The sequence below is a fragment of the Hyperolius riggenbachi genome, chromosome 3 (genome assembly GCF_040937935.1).
Source record: "Hyperolius riggenbachi isolate aHypRig1 chromosome 3, aHypRig1.pri, whole genome shotgun sequence".
NCBI lineage: Eukaryota > Metazoa > Chordata > Amphibia > Anura > Hyperoliidae > Hyperolius > Hyperolius riggenbachi.
This window is the reverse complement of record NC_090648.1, coordinates 477,106,701-477,122,773: the sequence shown is the minus strand read 5'-3', so window position 1 is coordinate 477,122,773 and position 16,073 is coordinate 477,106,701.

The window sequence follows — 16,073 nt, the reverse complement described above, 5'->3', positions numbered from 1 at the left end:
CTGGCAATGGGGAGAATTTAGGCAATTTCCTGGTCACTACCTGGAATGGACAAAATCCTGAAGAGGAACTTTTTAAATTATTGTGCGCAAATTCTGCGAAGGGTAAAAACTTAACACAATCATTTTGCGCTTCTGCAACGTAACACCTTAAAAACTGTTCCAACTTCCAATGATTGGTTGACTCTTTCCGTCTGACCATTGGTCTGTGGGTTGTAGCTCGATGAAAATGACAGTTCCATGCCCATTTGGTGACAGAATGCCCTCCAAAATCTGGAAACAACTTGGACTCCCCTATCTGACACGATGTTTTCCGGAATGCCATGCAATCGGAAAACGTGGATGATGAACAAATCGGCCAATTCCTGGGCCGAGGGGAGTCCTTTCAAGGGCACAAAATGGGCCATTTTACTAAAACGGTCGACTACCACCCAAATGACCGACATGCCCTCAGACTTGGGGAGTTCACCCACAAGATCCATGGACAAGTGGGTCCATGGCTCACTCGGGGTGGGCAAGGGCTGTAATTTTCCCACAGATGCCAGTCGGGAGGGCTTACTCCTCGCACATACCGCACACTCTCTAACAAACTCTTTGCAATCGGCTGCTAGAGACGGCCACCAAGCGCATCTGGCTACCAGATCCTGTGTTCTGGAGGCCCCAGGGTGTCTCGCATTCCTGTGTGAATGGAACATCTGCAAAATCTGAAGGCGAAATGGGAGTGGGATGAACATAACCCCTTTGGGCTTCCCTTCCGGGATGTCCTGCTGAAAAGGACCTAAAGTCTCTGTCCAATCTTCCCAAGTCTCAGTTGTAGCTAGTACCAGTTTCTGGGGGACAATGGTCTCTGGGGGGGAGGGCTGTGCTGTCTCTGGCTCAAAACATCTAGACAGAGCATCTGCCTTAATGTTTTTGCTCCCTGGGGTGTACGTAATTATAAATCTGAATCTCGAGAAGAACAATGACCATCGAGCCTGACGGGGGCTTAATCTTTTGGCTCCCTCGATGTATTCTAAATTTTTGTGGTCAGTGTAAACTGTAATCGTATGTTCTGCTCCTTCCAACCAATGACGCCATTCTTCAAAGGCCAGTTTGATGGCCAGGAGCTCCCTGTTGCCTATATCGTAGTTTCTCTCTGCCGGAGAGAACCTACGAGAGAAGTAGGCACATGGGTGTAATCTGCCCTGCAACCCTGACCGCTGAGACAGCACAGCCCCTACCCCAACCTCTGAGGCGTCCACCTCAACAATAAAGGGATAGGAAGTATCAACGTGTCTCAGGATAGGTGCAGAGCAAAACAAATCTTTCAAAGTGGAGAATGCATGCAAAGCCTCTGGAGGCCAGTGGGTAGTGTCTGCCCCTTTCTTAGTGAGACAGGTGAGGGGCGCAATAACAGTGGAGTATCCCTTTATGAACCTTCTATAGTAATTGGCAAAGCCTAAAAATCTCTGAAGAGATTTTAACCCCACTGGTTGAGGCCATTCCAACACAGCAGAAACCTTGGCAGGATCCATGGACAGACCCGAGGTGGAAATAATGTACCCTAAAAAGGTGACAGATGTGACTTCGAAAATGCATCTCTCCAACTTGGTGTAAAGCATGTTTTGTCTCAGTTTATCCAATACAAACTTGACATGTGTCCTGTGCTCAGAGAGGTTGTTAGAAAAGATAAGTATATCATCCAGGTATAACCACACAAACTTGCCCAATACCTCCCTGAATACCTCATTGATCAATTCCTGAAAGACGGCCGGGGCGTTACACAGCCCGAAGGGCATCACCAGGTACTCGTAATGCCCATCGGGCGTGTTAAAGGCCGTCTTCCATTCATCGCCCTTTCTGATTCGCACCAGGTTGTATGCACCCCGTAAATCCAATTTTGAAAAGATCTTAGCGTCGGTTATCTGTGTAAACAAGTCATCTATCAATGGCAAAGGGTAGCGATTCTTTACTGTAAATTTTATTCAGGCCCCGGTAATCAATGCAAGGCCGCAGGCCTCCGTCTTTTTTCTTAACGAAAAAGAAACCTGCGCCAGCAGGCGACCGGGAAGGGCGAATGAACCCCTTGGCTAAATTTTCACGAATGTATTTCTGCATGGCCACTTTCTCTGGCCCAGACAAATTGTAAAGATGACCCCTAGGGGGCATACAACCAGATCGGAGATTGATGGGGCAATCAAATGGGCGATGTGGAGGTAACTTATCTGCAGCCTTGGGACAGAACACATCAGAATACTCGGAGTATTGTACTGGTACCCCCTCCAACTGGATCCTGGTCTGGCCCAATGTCACTCTCCCTAAACACTGCTGAAAACAGCGATCTGACCAACTAGTTAGCTGACCGGTAGCCCAATTAATTTGTGGAGAGTTCAAGAGTAGCCATGGCATGCCGAGGATGACTGTGGAGGTGGTCATGTGTAACACAAAAAACTGTAGTTTCTCTGTATGTAACACCCCTATAGTAACTTCTACCTCTGGTGTCTGGGACAGCGGATGATCACTTTGCAGGGGGGAATCATCTACTGCCGTAACCTGGATGGGTGGTTTTACTGGGGTGAACGGAATACCCAATCTGCAAATTCAAAATCCATAAAATTAGCTGCAGAGCCAGAATCAACAAAAGCCTCAGAAATCTCAGTTTTATCTTCCCATGTGACTGTACAAGGAAGGAGTAATCGTCTATCTTCTAGGGGTAAAAGCTGCGTGCCTAGGGTGCTACCCCCTACAACTCCTAGGCAGTAGCGTTTCCCGGCTTGTTAGAGCAATTACGTACTCTATGACCCCCTTCTGCGTAGTAAAGACACAGCCGTTCAGACATCCTGCATCTTCGCTCCACTTGGGATAGTTTTGACCGACCAATTTGCATTGGTTCGGGTGGAGGCGAGACAGGAGGAGGTGGAGTTACTGGCGGCGCAGCGTAGGACACCATTCTTACATGATTACTACCCCGGGTCTGTTTCGGATAACGCAGTCTGCGGTCGACTCGAATGGCCGATGAAATGGCCTCATCGACTGTCTTAGGTTCAGGCAGACTTAGCATGAGATCTGAAACCTCATCGGACAACCCAGATAAGAAACAATCTAATAGGGCATAGGTGTCCCACCTGGCTGAAACTGACCACCTCCTAAATTCGGCTGCGTAATCTTCGACCGGACCCTTGCCTTGACGCAAGAGCTTGAGCTTCTGGGTCATCGTAAATTACTGCCATGGCTTTAAAAAATTCATCCACAGAAGAGAGGGCTATATCTCCGGTGGGCAAACTGTACGCCCACGTCTGAGAATCGCCTGATAACAAAGTCTTAATAAATGTGACCCTTTGGGCCACAGTTCTTGAAGATCGGGGTTTCAACTCAAAGTAAGATAACACTCTACTTCTAAAATTTCGGAAGTCTGATCTGTGACCAGAAAATTTCTCAGGTACAGGCAAACGCATGTCAGAGCTAGGAGGGGATCGCACCTCGTTCACTGCTGTCTGGAGGGTTTGTAAAGAACCAGACAAAGCTTCAATCATAGTTTTATGACTACCCAGCACTTGATTGATGTTGTCCACCGAAGTGGCAAGTGCGCCCAGACGGTCAGTGCGTGCGTCCATTATTATTTTTTGGTCTGCCGTTCTGTAACGATCGGTGTAACACAGAGAGGGTCTGATTACCGGTGAACTGCAGTATCACCAGGAATACAGAATATACCCGATTATTGGTGATCTGCAGTATCACCGATAATCAGATATATCTACTAACCTCTGGACACCAGGGAGAACAAGTGAGTGTTTATGCAACAGTATACTTAGAGCACTTCTCCAGAAGTGTGTTCCTTCCTATGGCCTAAACTCTCCAGGAGGGAGGGACTAGGCTGAGAGTAGGAAGGTCAGAGCGTGAGTGACACCCAAGAGGGAGGGTGTCACTAACAGGTCTGGGAACTGCCTCTAACAGTAAGGCCAGTTCTCGAGGTCGGCAAGCCAGGTTGTCAACACACAGACAGATAAAGTACAGAATCAGGATGCAAATACAGAGTCAGGAACGAGCAGAGTTTGGCAACAGGATATCAGAAATAGCAAGGTACAAGATCAGAGTTCAGAGGGATAGTCAGACAGGCGGAAGGTCATAACAAATAATACAATGCAATGTTCCTAATGCTAAGGGGTGAACGCCTTGATGTCAACACCTTTGGAAACTATGCTAGAACACAGATACAAACAAGGTCTGAGTGCTACCACGTTGTGATCGCAACGGCAGACAACCAGAGAATGCCCAGCACCCAGTATATATAGTAAGGAGCTCTCCGGCGCCTCCTCTAAGTGCTGGGCCAATGGCAAGTGGTGAAATTGTCAGCTGACCAGCCTGGTCAGCTGACCCTTTTCTGGCTGTCATATAAGCTCTGCCTCTCAGCGCACGCGCGCGTCCTTCTGAATCTGTGTGGACAAGCAGTCCCAGCCACACCAGACATGTCTTGCAATGTAATCCCTGATTCAAGCGCGGGGACCGCCGCCCCGCTCTCCAAGGGAGCGGCGGTTTCCCCGCGTCCGGCTGCACTGTCAGTCGCTCTGCTATCTGTGCAATCTGCCGCCTCCAACGCGGAATCCGCCGCTCTGTCCATGCGGCATGCGGCGGTTTCTCCGCGTTGTGCCGCCATGCTGGACGCGGAAACAGACGCCTCACTCTGAGCCCTTGCGGCGGCTTTTCCGCGTTTCCTCACACCACCCATCTGTTTACAGCACCTGTTTCTATTCACGGCATACATAATATTGGTAACAACTGTACTATCAGAGAAAACATAAACATGAGGCCCCGACCCAAAGGCACTGTTGTTGTTTCTTCAGAGGAGATAAGACCAACACTGCCTCTCCTTTTTAAACCGTATTTAAGTAATTGATTGAATCGGGTGCCTTCAAGCTAGTTTTTTTGTGAATTGTTACACCTCAGTTAGGAGGTTGTAGTTTTTAATTTCGACCTAGAAAACCTGTTAGAACTACTATAACCATCCAGTTCCTGTCCCACAGTACCTGGAAAATCCGAGCGGCGGCAGGCATCTCCCCGCAGGCACTGTTGGTGGTTCCAATCCTTTGTCAATACATTTATATTACTCCTATGAGTCCAATCAATCATACTGCACCATTGGCTCCTGGTTGTCTTCCTTGAAAATACAGGGAAACGCCTTCTGTTGAGACTTCATTGTATGATCCATAATCCATTACCCAAACAAATCACATCTTTCCTCTGGTTTCAGTGTCCCCCCGGAATATTTTGCACATGCGCAGTGCATTTTAACCTGCCAATCCCGTTGGACCCAACACACATGGCCAAAATTTTCTCAATAACGACTACTTAAAGTAAAATATTAAAGCTACCTCATTCCTCTAACGTCTACAATAGGGATGATCGTAAATGCTGATTTCCGTTTTTGCAGTAATTCCGATTTCTGCCAATGCTGATTTCCGATTGTGCAAATTTCTGATATTCCGGTTTCCGAGGAGTCTTTTTTGTCTTTTTTTTTGCATCCTCTGATTGGCCAAATTTTTAGTTGACTCGGAAGTAGCCGAGTCTTGTGATTGGTCACAAATTACCACGGTAATCCGGTAATCCGATTTTTGCTGAAAAAGTCTGTATTCTCTGATTGGTCCAATCAGAGTTCTGTGATTGGTCTGCAATTACCGAGTTGCGGTAAATCCGATTTCCGTTTTCCAATTTCTGAGTTCTGATCGTAAATGGTCGATTTCTGATCAGAAACTTGGAAATGTCAATTCAGTGAAATCCGAATGAGAATCCCTACTCTACAATGACTAAGGGCCTATTGCCACTACAAACAGATGCCGCATGCAAATTTCTACATCCAAAATGTAACACATGTTAGTGAATGGAGCTATTTCCAGTCAATGCTAATTTTTGGACGCGATGCTGTGCGTAAAACATCTGGATGGTATGCTGCATTCTTCCACATGCGGGTGGGATCTGAATAAGAATCGTGGCTAATGTAAGTCAATGGGACAACATATGTCTGTGTTACAAACGCGGAAATTCATGTTGCAAATGCGGATTTACCCAGCAAACTCATGTGACATGTGACGTGTTGTTGCTGGGCAGTTTTTAAATCACAACGCGTATTTTCACATAAAAACGTGTATGTGTAACACATATCTGCCTTAAAAATGGATGCGGATTTCTGTACGTGATTTGGCCCTAATTACATGGTTGTGAGTGGTCTCACGATCAAACAATCATGAATTTTATCAGATGCCAGTCTTATACATTTGACGAGCATAGACATTTCTTGAACCACATTTAGGACAATCAAGGAATTATTTGCATCTTACTAGTTACTAAGGCCCCGTTCACACTGCACGCGTTTCCAGCCGCGTTTTGGAAACGCGTGCAGGTAGCAGTGTTCGCCACTGTTCGGGTTCGCCCGGATTTTGGGGTGTTCGAGTTCGGTTTTGGGGTGTTCGTGGTGTTCGACCATGCGTTCGGCCATGTGGCCGAACTTATGTTCGGCCTGACAGCGCATGGCCGAACGTTCCCCGAACGTTCGGCTCGCGCTGTGATTGGCCGAGCGGGTCACGTGGTTCGGGCTCGAACACGCGGCTCGCACTGCGATTGGCCGAGCGGGTCACGTGGTTTGGGTAAATAAATACCCGAACCGCGTCATTTCTCCGCCACTTGAAGTTGGGTTTAGCTTTGGGTAGGCAGGCAGGTTAGACTCTCTCACCAGCTAGGCTAGCCAGGCCCCCCCCCCAGCCTCCTAGTCATACTACTGCAGCGTGCTTGTACTGCTGGGATCAGTAGTACTTCCGCCACCGGTATATAGCATTGTCTATTGCCAATGTACTGCCAGTCAGCTTGTAGTGCTGGGATCAGTAGTACTTCCGTCCGTCACCAGTATATAGCATACTATATAGCATTGTCTTATTGCCACTGTACTGCCACAGTCAGCGTGTACTGCTGGGATCAGTAGTACTTCCGTCCGTCACCAGTATATAGCATACTATATAGCATTGTCTTATTGCCACTGTACTTCCACAGTCAGCGTGTACTGCTGGGATCAGTAGTACTTCCGTCTGTCACCAGTATATAGCATACTATATAGCATTGTCTTATTGCCACTGTACTGCCACAGTCAGCGTGTACTGCTGGGATCAGTAGTACTTCCGTCCGTCACCAGTATATACTATATAGCATTGTCTTATTGCCACTGTACTGCCACAGTCAGCGTGTACTGCTGGGATCAGTAGTACTTCCGTCCGTCACCAGTATATAGCATACTATATAGCATTGTCTTATTGCCACTGTACTGCCACAGTCAGCGTGTACTGCTGGGATCAGTAGTACTTCCGTCCGTCACCAGTATATACTATATAGCATTGTCTTATTGCCACTGTACTGCCACAGTCAGCGTGTACTGCTGGGATCAGTAGTACTTCCATCCGTCACCAGTATATAGCATACTATATAGCATTGTCTTATTGCCACTGTACTGCCACAGTCAGCGTGTACTGCTGGGATCAGTAGTACTTCCGTCCGTCACCAGTATATAGCATACTATATAGCATTGTCTTATTGCCACTGTACTGCCACAGTCAGCATGTACTGCTGGGATCAGTAGTACTTCCGTCCGTCACCAGTATATAGCATACTATATAGCATTGTCTTATTGCCACTGTATTGCCACAGTCAGCGTGTACTGCTGGGATCAGTAGTACTTCCGTCCGTCACCAGTATATAGCATACTATATAGCATTGTCTTATTGCCACTGTACTGCCACAGTCAGCGTGTACTGCTGGGATCAGTAGTACTTCCGTCCGTCACCAGTATATAGCATACTATATAGCATTGTCTTATTGCCACTGTACTGCCACAGTCAGCGTGTACTGCTGGGATCAGTAGTACTTCCGTCCGTCACCAGTATATACTATATAGCATTGTCTTATTGCCACTGTACTGCCACAGTCAGCGTGTACTGCTGGGATCAGTAGTATTTCCGTCCGTCACCAGTATATAGCATACTATATAGCATTGTCTTATTGCCACTGTGTTGCCACAGTCAGCGTGTACTGCTGGGATCAGTAGTACTTCCGTCCGTCACCAGTATATACTATATAGCATTGTCTTATTGCCACTGTACTGCCACAGTCAGCGTGTACTGCTGGGATCAGTAGTATTTCCGTCCGTCACCAGTATATAGCATACTATATAGCATTGTCTTATTGCCACTGTATTGCCACAGTCAGCGTGTACTGCTGGGATCAGTAGTACTTCCGTCCGTCACCAGTATATAGCATACTATATAGCATTGTCTTATTGCCACTGTACTGCCACAGTCAGCGTGTACTGCTGGGATCAGTAGTACTTCCGTCCGTCACCAGTGTATAACATACTATATAGCATTGTCTTATTGCCACTGTACTGCCACAGTCAGCGTGTACTGCTGGGATCAGTAGTACTTCCGTCCGTCACCAGTATATAGCATACTATATAGCATTGTCTTATTGCCACTGTACTGCCACAGTCAGCGTGTACTGCTGGGATCAGTAGTACTTCCGTCCGTCACCAGTATATACTATATAGCATTGTCTTATTGCCACTGTACTGCCACAGTCAGCGTGTACTGCTGGGATCAGTAGTACTTCCGTCCGTCACCAGTATATAGCATACTATATAGCATTGTCTTATTGCCACTGTACTGCCACAGTCAGCGTGTACTGCTGGGATCAGTAGTACTTCCGTCCGTCACCAGTATATAGCATACTATATAGCATTGTCTTATTGCCACTGTATTGCCACAGTCAGCGTGTACTGCTGGGATCAGTAGTACTTCCGTCCGTCACCAGTGTTTAACATACTATATAGCATTGTCTTATTGCCACTGTACTGCCAGTCAGTGTGCGTGTACTGCTGGGATCAGTACAACCATAATGAAGAAATCCAGTGAAAGAGGGAGGGGCAAGGGAAGAGGTGTTTCCCCTGACGGTTCACGTAGAGGCCACAGTGGAGCACCTAAGAAAACCCACTCAATACCACCCATGTGTGCCAGACAAACAACCCTCACTAATCCACAAGAGCAGGACCGGATAGTGAATCGGTTGACCTCTCAAGCGTCCAGCAGCGGGTTAAGCAGCAGCAGCACCAGCACATCCTTGTCACGCACGAGGTCCTCTGCCAGTTACAAGGAGCCAGTGGGCACAAAGGTGACACAACCAGCAGCTACACCATGCACACAATGGCCAAATAACCAGTCCGAACAATTATTTCCGGACACAATGGGCTCTTCGGAGGAGCTATTCCCACTCCTACCCCCACAAACAATGGAACAGCCAGAAATGTTGTGCCCGGATTCACAACCATTGTGCGAGGAAACTGCACCACTCATTCAAATGCAAGGCGAGGACGAAGACACCCAAATCCCTGAGCAATGTGCGCAGGAATTGGAATTGCAGGAGTTCCACCAAGAACATCTTCAAGACATGGGAGTGAGGTGCGCAGAGGGTGTTCTGGGGAGCTCTAGTCCACTGCACACAGACACAGTCACAGATGAGGAGATGGAAGAGGAGGATTTGGAGGATGTGGACACAGACCCGGATTATCGAGTAGAACCTCGCCGTCGGGATACCAGCAGTACAGATGAGTCTGCTGCAGAACCCACTGCTGCAAGAGTTCGCCGTGTGCCACAAAGTAGGCGGGGTATTTCGGACACAACAGGCGTAGCCGTAGAAGTGAGACGCCAAAGAGGCACGAAGCAAACTCGCCAGCAAAGCAGGAGCTCAAAAGTCTGGGCTTTCTTTGAAGACTGCAGGGTGGATGTTACCATGGTGATTTGCAAGGTGTGCAGGACCCGACTGAGCAGGGGGAAAAATGTCAACAACCTCTCCACCACCAGCATGCGCCGCCACATTGTAGCCAAACATAGCACTCTATGGTCAAACACGCAAGGCCAGGGTAGCGGCTCGCTTCCAGCCCCCAGCAACACTGTCTCCATTGTCACCAGACCCTCCTCAGCAGCAGCCCAGCCATTACATGGTGCACAAACATCCGTAGTAGACGACGATGTCAGTTTCCGCAACAGTCCTCTTGACGTTTCCCAGTCTTCAACCACCACGACAACAACCAACTGTCCTTCAGTGTGCGATCCTACGGTTCAGTTGTCTGTCCCGGAGATCTTTAAGCGCAAGAGAAAATTGCCAGCAAATGACCCCCGGGCCGTGGCACTAACAGCCAGCATAGCCAAGTTTGTGGCCTGCGAAATGCTGCCATATCGCGTGGTGGAGACAAACAGCTTCAAGCGCATGATGGCGCTTGCCATCCCACGTTACGTGGTTCCCAGGCAATACTATTTTGCGCGGTCTGCAGTGCCAGCGTTACATGAGCATGTGGTTAGCAAAATAACCAGAAGCTTGAAAAATGCAGTTGCCTGCAAGGTTCACCTCACCACAGACACCTGGACGAGTGCCTTTGGACAGTGTCGATACATCTCCCTGACGGCGCACTGGGTGAACCTTGTGGAGCCTGGCAGTGACTCCTCCTCACCGGCTACGGCGCGGGTGTTGCCCACGCCGCAAACTGCTGGACCGGCGTCCCTCAGAGGCACCAATCTCGACTCTGACTCCTTCTCCTCCAACGCCTCTCAAAGCTGTACCTCATCTGGCATCGGTAACCCAGCAATAGGGCCGTCGTGGAAGCAGTGCAGCACAGCTGTTGCCATGCGTCAGCAAGCCTTACTGAAGCTGATCTGCCTTGGAGATAAGCAGCACACAGGTGAAGAAATTTGGAAGGGAATCAAGGAACAGACCGATTTGTGGCTGGCACCGCTGGACCTGAAACCAGGCATGGTTGTGTGTGACAATGGGAGCAATCTCATTCGCGCTTTAAAGTTGACTAAGCTGAAACACATTCCTTGCCTGGCACACGTTATGAACCTAGTTGTTCAACGGTTCCTGAGGACATACCCAGGCATGGCAGATCTTCTGCTGAAGGTGCGACGAGTGGCCAAATATTTCCGAAAGTCCAGTACCGCTTCGGAGGGACTCACCAAGATGCAGGAGCGGTTCAATCTACCGAACCATCGCTTGGTGTGTGACGTACCCACGCGCTGGAATTTGACGCTGCACATGCTAGCACGCTTTTGCGAGCAGAAGAGTGCAGTGGTCCAGTACATGACGGCGCAGTACCGAGGCGCATCCGGGCAGCTACCAACCTTATGTGGATCTGATTGGGCCACCATGTTGGACCTCTGCCAAGTCCTCAAAAATTTTGAGCAATCCACGTTGCTTGTGAGCGGTGAAAACTCTTCAGTCAGCATTTCGATACCACTGTTGTGTTTACTGAAGAGATCAATGTTGCAGATCAAGGAAGCCGCAGTCAGGATGCAAGTGGGGGAATCTCAAGAGGACAACGATCAGCGTGATGATGATACCAACATTAGACAATTTGTGTCAGGAAACGCTGGTCCTCCCAGCTATGCTGAAGAAGAGGACGAGGAACAGCTGGAGTTGGAGCAGGACTTGGATGCCCCCACTGCCGAGGGACAGAGCAGTGCACGTTGGACTTCCACGATTCAGCGGGAATGGACAGCAGAAGAAGACGAGGAAGAAGGTGGGCGACGGCGTGATGCTGGTGATGATGATGAGGGTGCGTCAAGCTCAGAAGAACATGATGAGGATTCTGTTAGGACTGTGGCAGACATGGCTCAATTCATGCTACACTGCATTGAACGCGACCCGCGCGTTGTTCGAATTCTGGACGACGTGGATTACTGGGTTTATACCCTTCTGGATCCACGGTACAAAGACAATGTTCAAAAACTCATTGGAGAAAGTGTCAGACAGGTCAAAATTGAAGAATACCAGCAGGCCCTTGTGGAGACATTAGAGAGGAGATTGACATCCTCCTCTAGCCAGTTCCACGCCGACAGACTGACTTCCGTTAACCCTGGACGAGGAGGGGAACAAAGAACGCAAGCTGCAGGTAGTGTTGGGCGAACAGTGTTCGCCACTGTTCGGGTTCTGCAGAACATCACCCTGTTCGGGTGATGTTCGAGTTCGGCCGAACACCTGACGGTGCTCGGCCAAACCGTTCGGCCATATGGCCGAACTAAGAGCGCATGGCCGAACGTTCCCCGAACGTTCGGCTAGCGCTGTGATTGGCCGAACGGGTCACGTGGTTCGGACCCGAACGCGCTCTGATTGGCCGAACTGTCACGTGGTTCGGGTAAATAAATACCCGAACCACGTCATATCTCCGCCATTTGTCTGTGGGTTTAGCTTTGGGTAGGCAGGCAGGGTAGTTCGCGCTCCAGCCACGCTAGCCAGGGTCCCCCCCAGTCATTGTGTGTCGCTGCTGGGAATAGTAGTACACCGCTCGCTCAGCATTCTGTTTACTGCCACTCTGTGTACCTCGCTCAGCCACACTATATAGCATTCTGTTTACTGCCACTCTGTGTCTGCTGGGAATAGTGGTACACCGCTCGCTCAGCCACACTATATAGCATTCTGTTCACTGTTCTGTGTCTGCTTGGAATAGTGGTACACCGCTCGCTCAGCCACACTATATAGCATTCTGTTTACTGTTCTGTGTCTGCTGGGAATAGTGGTACACCGCTCGCTCAGCCACACTATATAGCATTCTGTTCACTGTTCTGTGTCTGCTGGGAATAGTGGTACACCGCTCGCTCAGCCACACTATATAGCATTCTGTTTACTGTTCTGTGTCTGCTGGGAACAGTAGTACACCGCTCGCTCAGCCAGAGTATATAGCATTGTGTTTACTGCCACTCTGTGTACACCGCTCAGCCAGACTATATACCATTGTTTACTGACACTCTGTGTACACCACTCAGCCACACTATATACCATTGTTTACTGACACTCTGTGTACACCGCTCAGCCAGACTATATACCATTGTTTACTGCCACTCTGATTCTGCTGGGAACAGTAGTACACCGCTCGCTCAGCCAGACTATATACCATTGTTTACTGACACTCTATGTACACCGCTCAGCCAGACTATATACCATTGTTTACTGCCACTCTGATTCTGCTGGGAACAGTAGTACACCGCTCGCTCAGCCAGACTATATACCATTGTTTACTGACACTCTATGTACACCGCTCAGCCAGACTATATACCATTGTTTACTGCCACTCTGATTCTGCTGGGAACAGTAGTACACCGCTCGCTCAGCCAGACTATATAGCATTGTGTTTACTGCCACTCTGTGTACACCGCTCAGCCACACTATATAGCATTGCGTACTCTGCCAGTCAGTGTGTATATTGCTGGGATCAGTAATACTCCACTCACCGTCAACCACTATATGAGCTCAACATGAGTTCCCCAGAGACCTCCGCTGTGAGCAGCACTCCCAACAACAGCAACAGCCAACGCCCCACGCAAGCTATAACATCCACCCCAGCAGCCAGTGGTCAGCAGCAGCCCTCCCCGGAGGAGAACGTTGTGTCCATCAGTCCGTCGCCAGAGCGATTAATGAGGGCTGCCATTGAGGAGATGATGGGGCCTGATGTGGAGGAGGAGGTCTGGCTCAGGCCAGCATCCCAAGTTAATGTTGAGGACGATGAGGGGTCTGTGTCTGGGGATGTTGGGGTGGCAGAGGCGGTGGGTGGGTCAGACTCAGGAGAAGAGTTGTATGATGAGGATGATGATCGGGACCATCTGTATGTGCCTCAGAGTCCGACCCCGGAAAACATGTTGTATCGTGTGTTTAGGTACTAAAATCTGCGTTCCCTCCCAGTAGTGTTGGGCGAACAGTGTTTGCCACTGTTCGGGTTCTGCAGAACATCACCCTGTTCGGGGTGACTATATAGCAGACTATATAGCATTGTGTTTAATGCCACTCTGTGTACACGGCTCAGCCACACTATATAGCATTGTGTTTACTTCCACTCTGTGTCTGCTGGGAACAGTAGTACACCGCTCACCCGCCACTGTATAGCATTGTGCTCTGTGTCACTGCTGACAATAGTGGTACACCGCTCACCCACCACTGTATAGCATTTCTGTACTGCCACTGTACTGCTGCCAGTCAGCGTGTACTTTAAGGATAAGTGAAATGAGGAAGAAATCCGGTGAAAGAGGGAGGGGCAAGGGAAGAGGTGTTTCCCCTGACGGTTCACGTACAGGCCACAGGGGAGCACCCAAGAAAACCCACTCAATACTGCCCATGTTGTCCAGGACAACAACCCTCACAGATCCAAAAGAACAGGACCAGATAATTACTTGGATGACCTCTCAAGCGTCCAGCAGTGGGTTAAGCAGCACCAGCACATCACGCACGAGGTCCGAGTCCTCAGCCAGTTAAAGTCTGGGCTTTCTTTGAAGACTGCACTGAGGATGTTACCATGGCGATTTGCAAGGTGTGCAAGACCCGCCTGAGCAGGGGGAAAAGTATTAACAACCTCTCCACCACCAGCATGAGCCGCCACATTCTATCCAAACATCCCACTCTGTGGGCAAACGCGGCAGGACAGGGTACCACCAGCAACACTGCCTCCCTTGGGTTCACCAGACTCACCACCAGACCCGCCTCAGCAGCAGCAGTAGCCCAGCCATTGCGTGGTTCACAACATTCACAAACATCAGACGATGCTGACACTGTCACTTTCCGGACTAGTGCTCTTGAGGTCTCCCAGTGTTCATCAAACACAACAACCAACAGCCCTTCGGTGTGCAGCGCTACGGTTGAGTTGTCTGTTTCTGAGATGTTTGAGCACAAGAGGAAATTGCCAGCAAATGACCCCCGGGCCGTGGCAGTAACAGCCAGCCAGCATAGCCAAGCTTCTGGCCTGCGAAATGCTGCCATATCGAGTGGTGGAGACAAACAGCTTCAAGGGCATGATGTCAGTGGCCATCCCACGTTACGTGGTTCCCAGCCGCTACCACTTTGCGCGCTCTGCAGTGCCTGAGTTGCATGAGCACGTGGTCAGCTAAATAACCCGAAGCTTGAAGAATGCCGTTGCCTGCAAGGTTCACCTCACCACTGACACCTGGACGAGTGCGTTCGGCCAGGGTCGATACATCTCCCTTACCGCGCACTGGGTGAACCTTGTGGAGCCTGGCAGCGATTCCTCACCTGCTACGGCGCGGGTGTTGCCCACGCCGCAAACAGCTGGATAACAACAGCAGCACCTACCTCTCTGACTCCTTCTCCTCCAACGCATCTCAAAGCTGTACCTCATCCGGAAATGCTAACCCAGCACCAGCAGCAGTAGGATCGTGGAAGCAGTGCAGCACAGCTGTTGGCATGCGTCAGCAAGCGTTGCTGAAGCTGATCTGCCTTGGGGATAAGCAGCACACAGGGGAGGAAATTTGGAGGGGAATAAAGGAACAGACGGATTTGTGGCTGGCACCGCTGGACCTGAAACCGGGCATGAAGCTAGACACCTGGCACGAACTGGCAATGTACGCAATAGAGGTGCTGGCTTGCCCGGCAGCCAGCGTTATGTCGGAACGCTGTTTCAGTGCTGCCGGAGGCATCATCACAGATCGGCGTATCCGCCTCTCCACAGAAAATGCAGACCGTCTGACTCAAATTAAAATGAATCAATCCTGGATTGGAAACGACTACGCAACACTCCTGGACCCCAACCAAGTAACATGACCGATGAACATCTGGGATGGTTTAGCGTTTCCGGTCCCTGTTTATTGAACCTCTCATCTGTATTACATTTATGACTGCATGGCGGCAAAAAGCATTGCTGCTATATCCGCACGCTTTTTGTCCTCATGCAAGGCCTGGGTTGTTGTGTCTCACAAAGCGTGGCCTTCTCCTCCTGCGCCTCCTCCTGTTCCATCACGTGTGCTGCTGCTGCTGCTGGGTTACCGTTGCCGCGTGGTCCCTGTTTATTGAACCTCTTATCTTTATTACATTTATGACTACATGGCGGTACAAAGCATGCTATCCGCACGCTTTTTGTCCTCATGCAAGGCCTGGGTTGTTGTGTCTCACAAAGCGTGGCCTTCTCCTCCTGCGCCTCCTCCTGTTCCATCACGTGTGCTGCTGCTGCTGCTGCTGCTGGGTTAGCGTTGCCGCGTGGTCCCTGTTTATTGAACCTCTTATCTTTATTACATTTA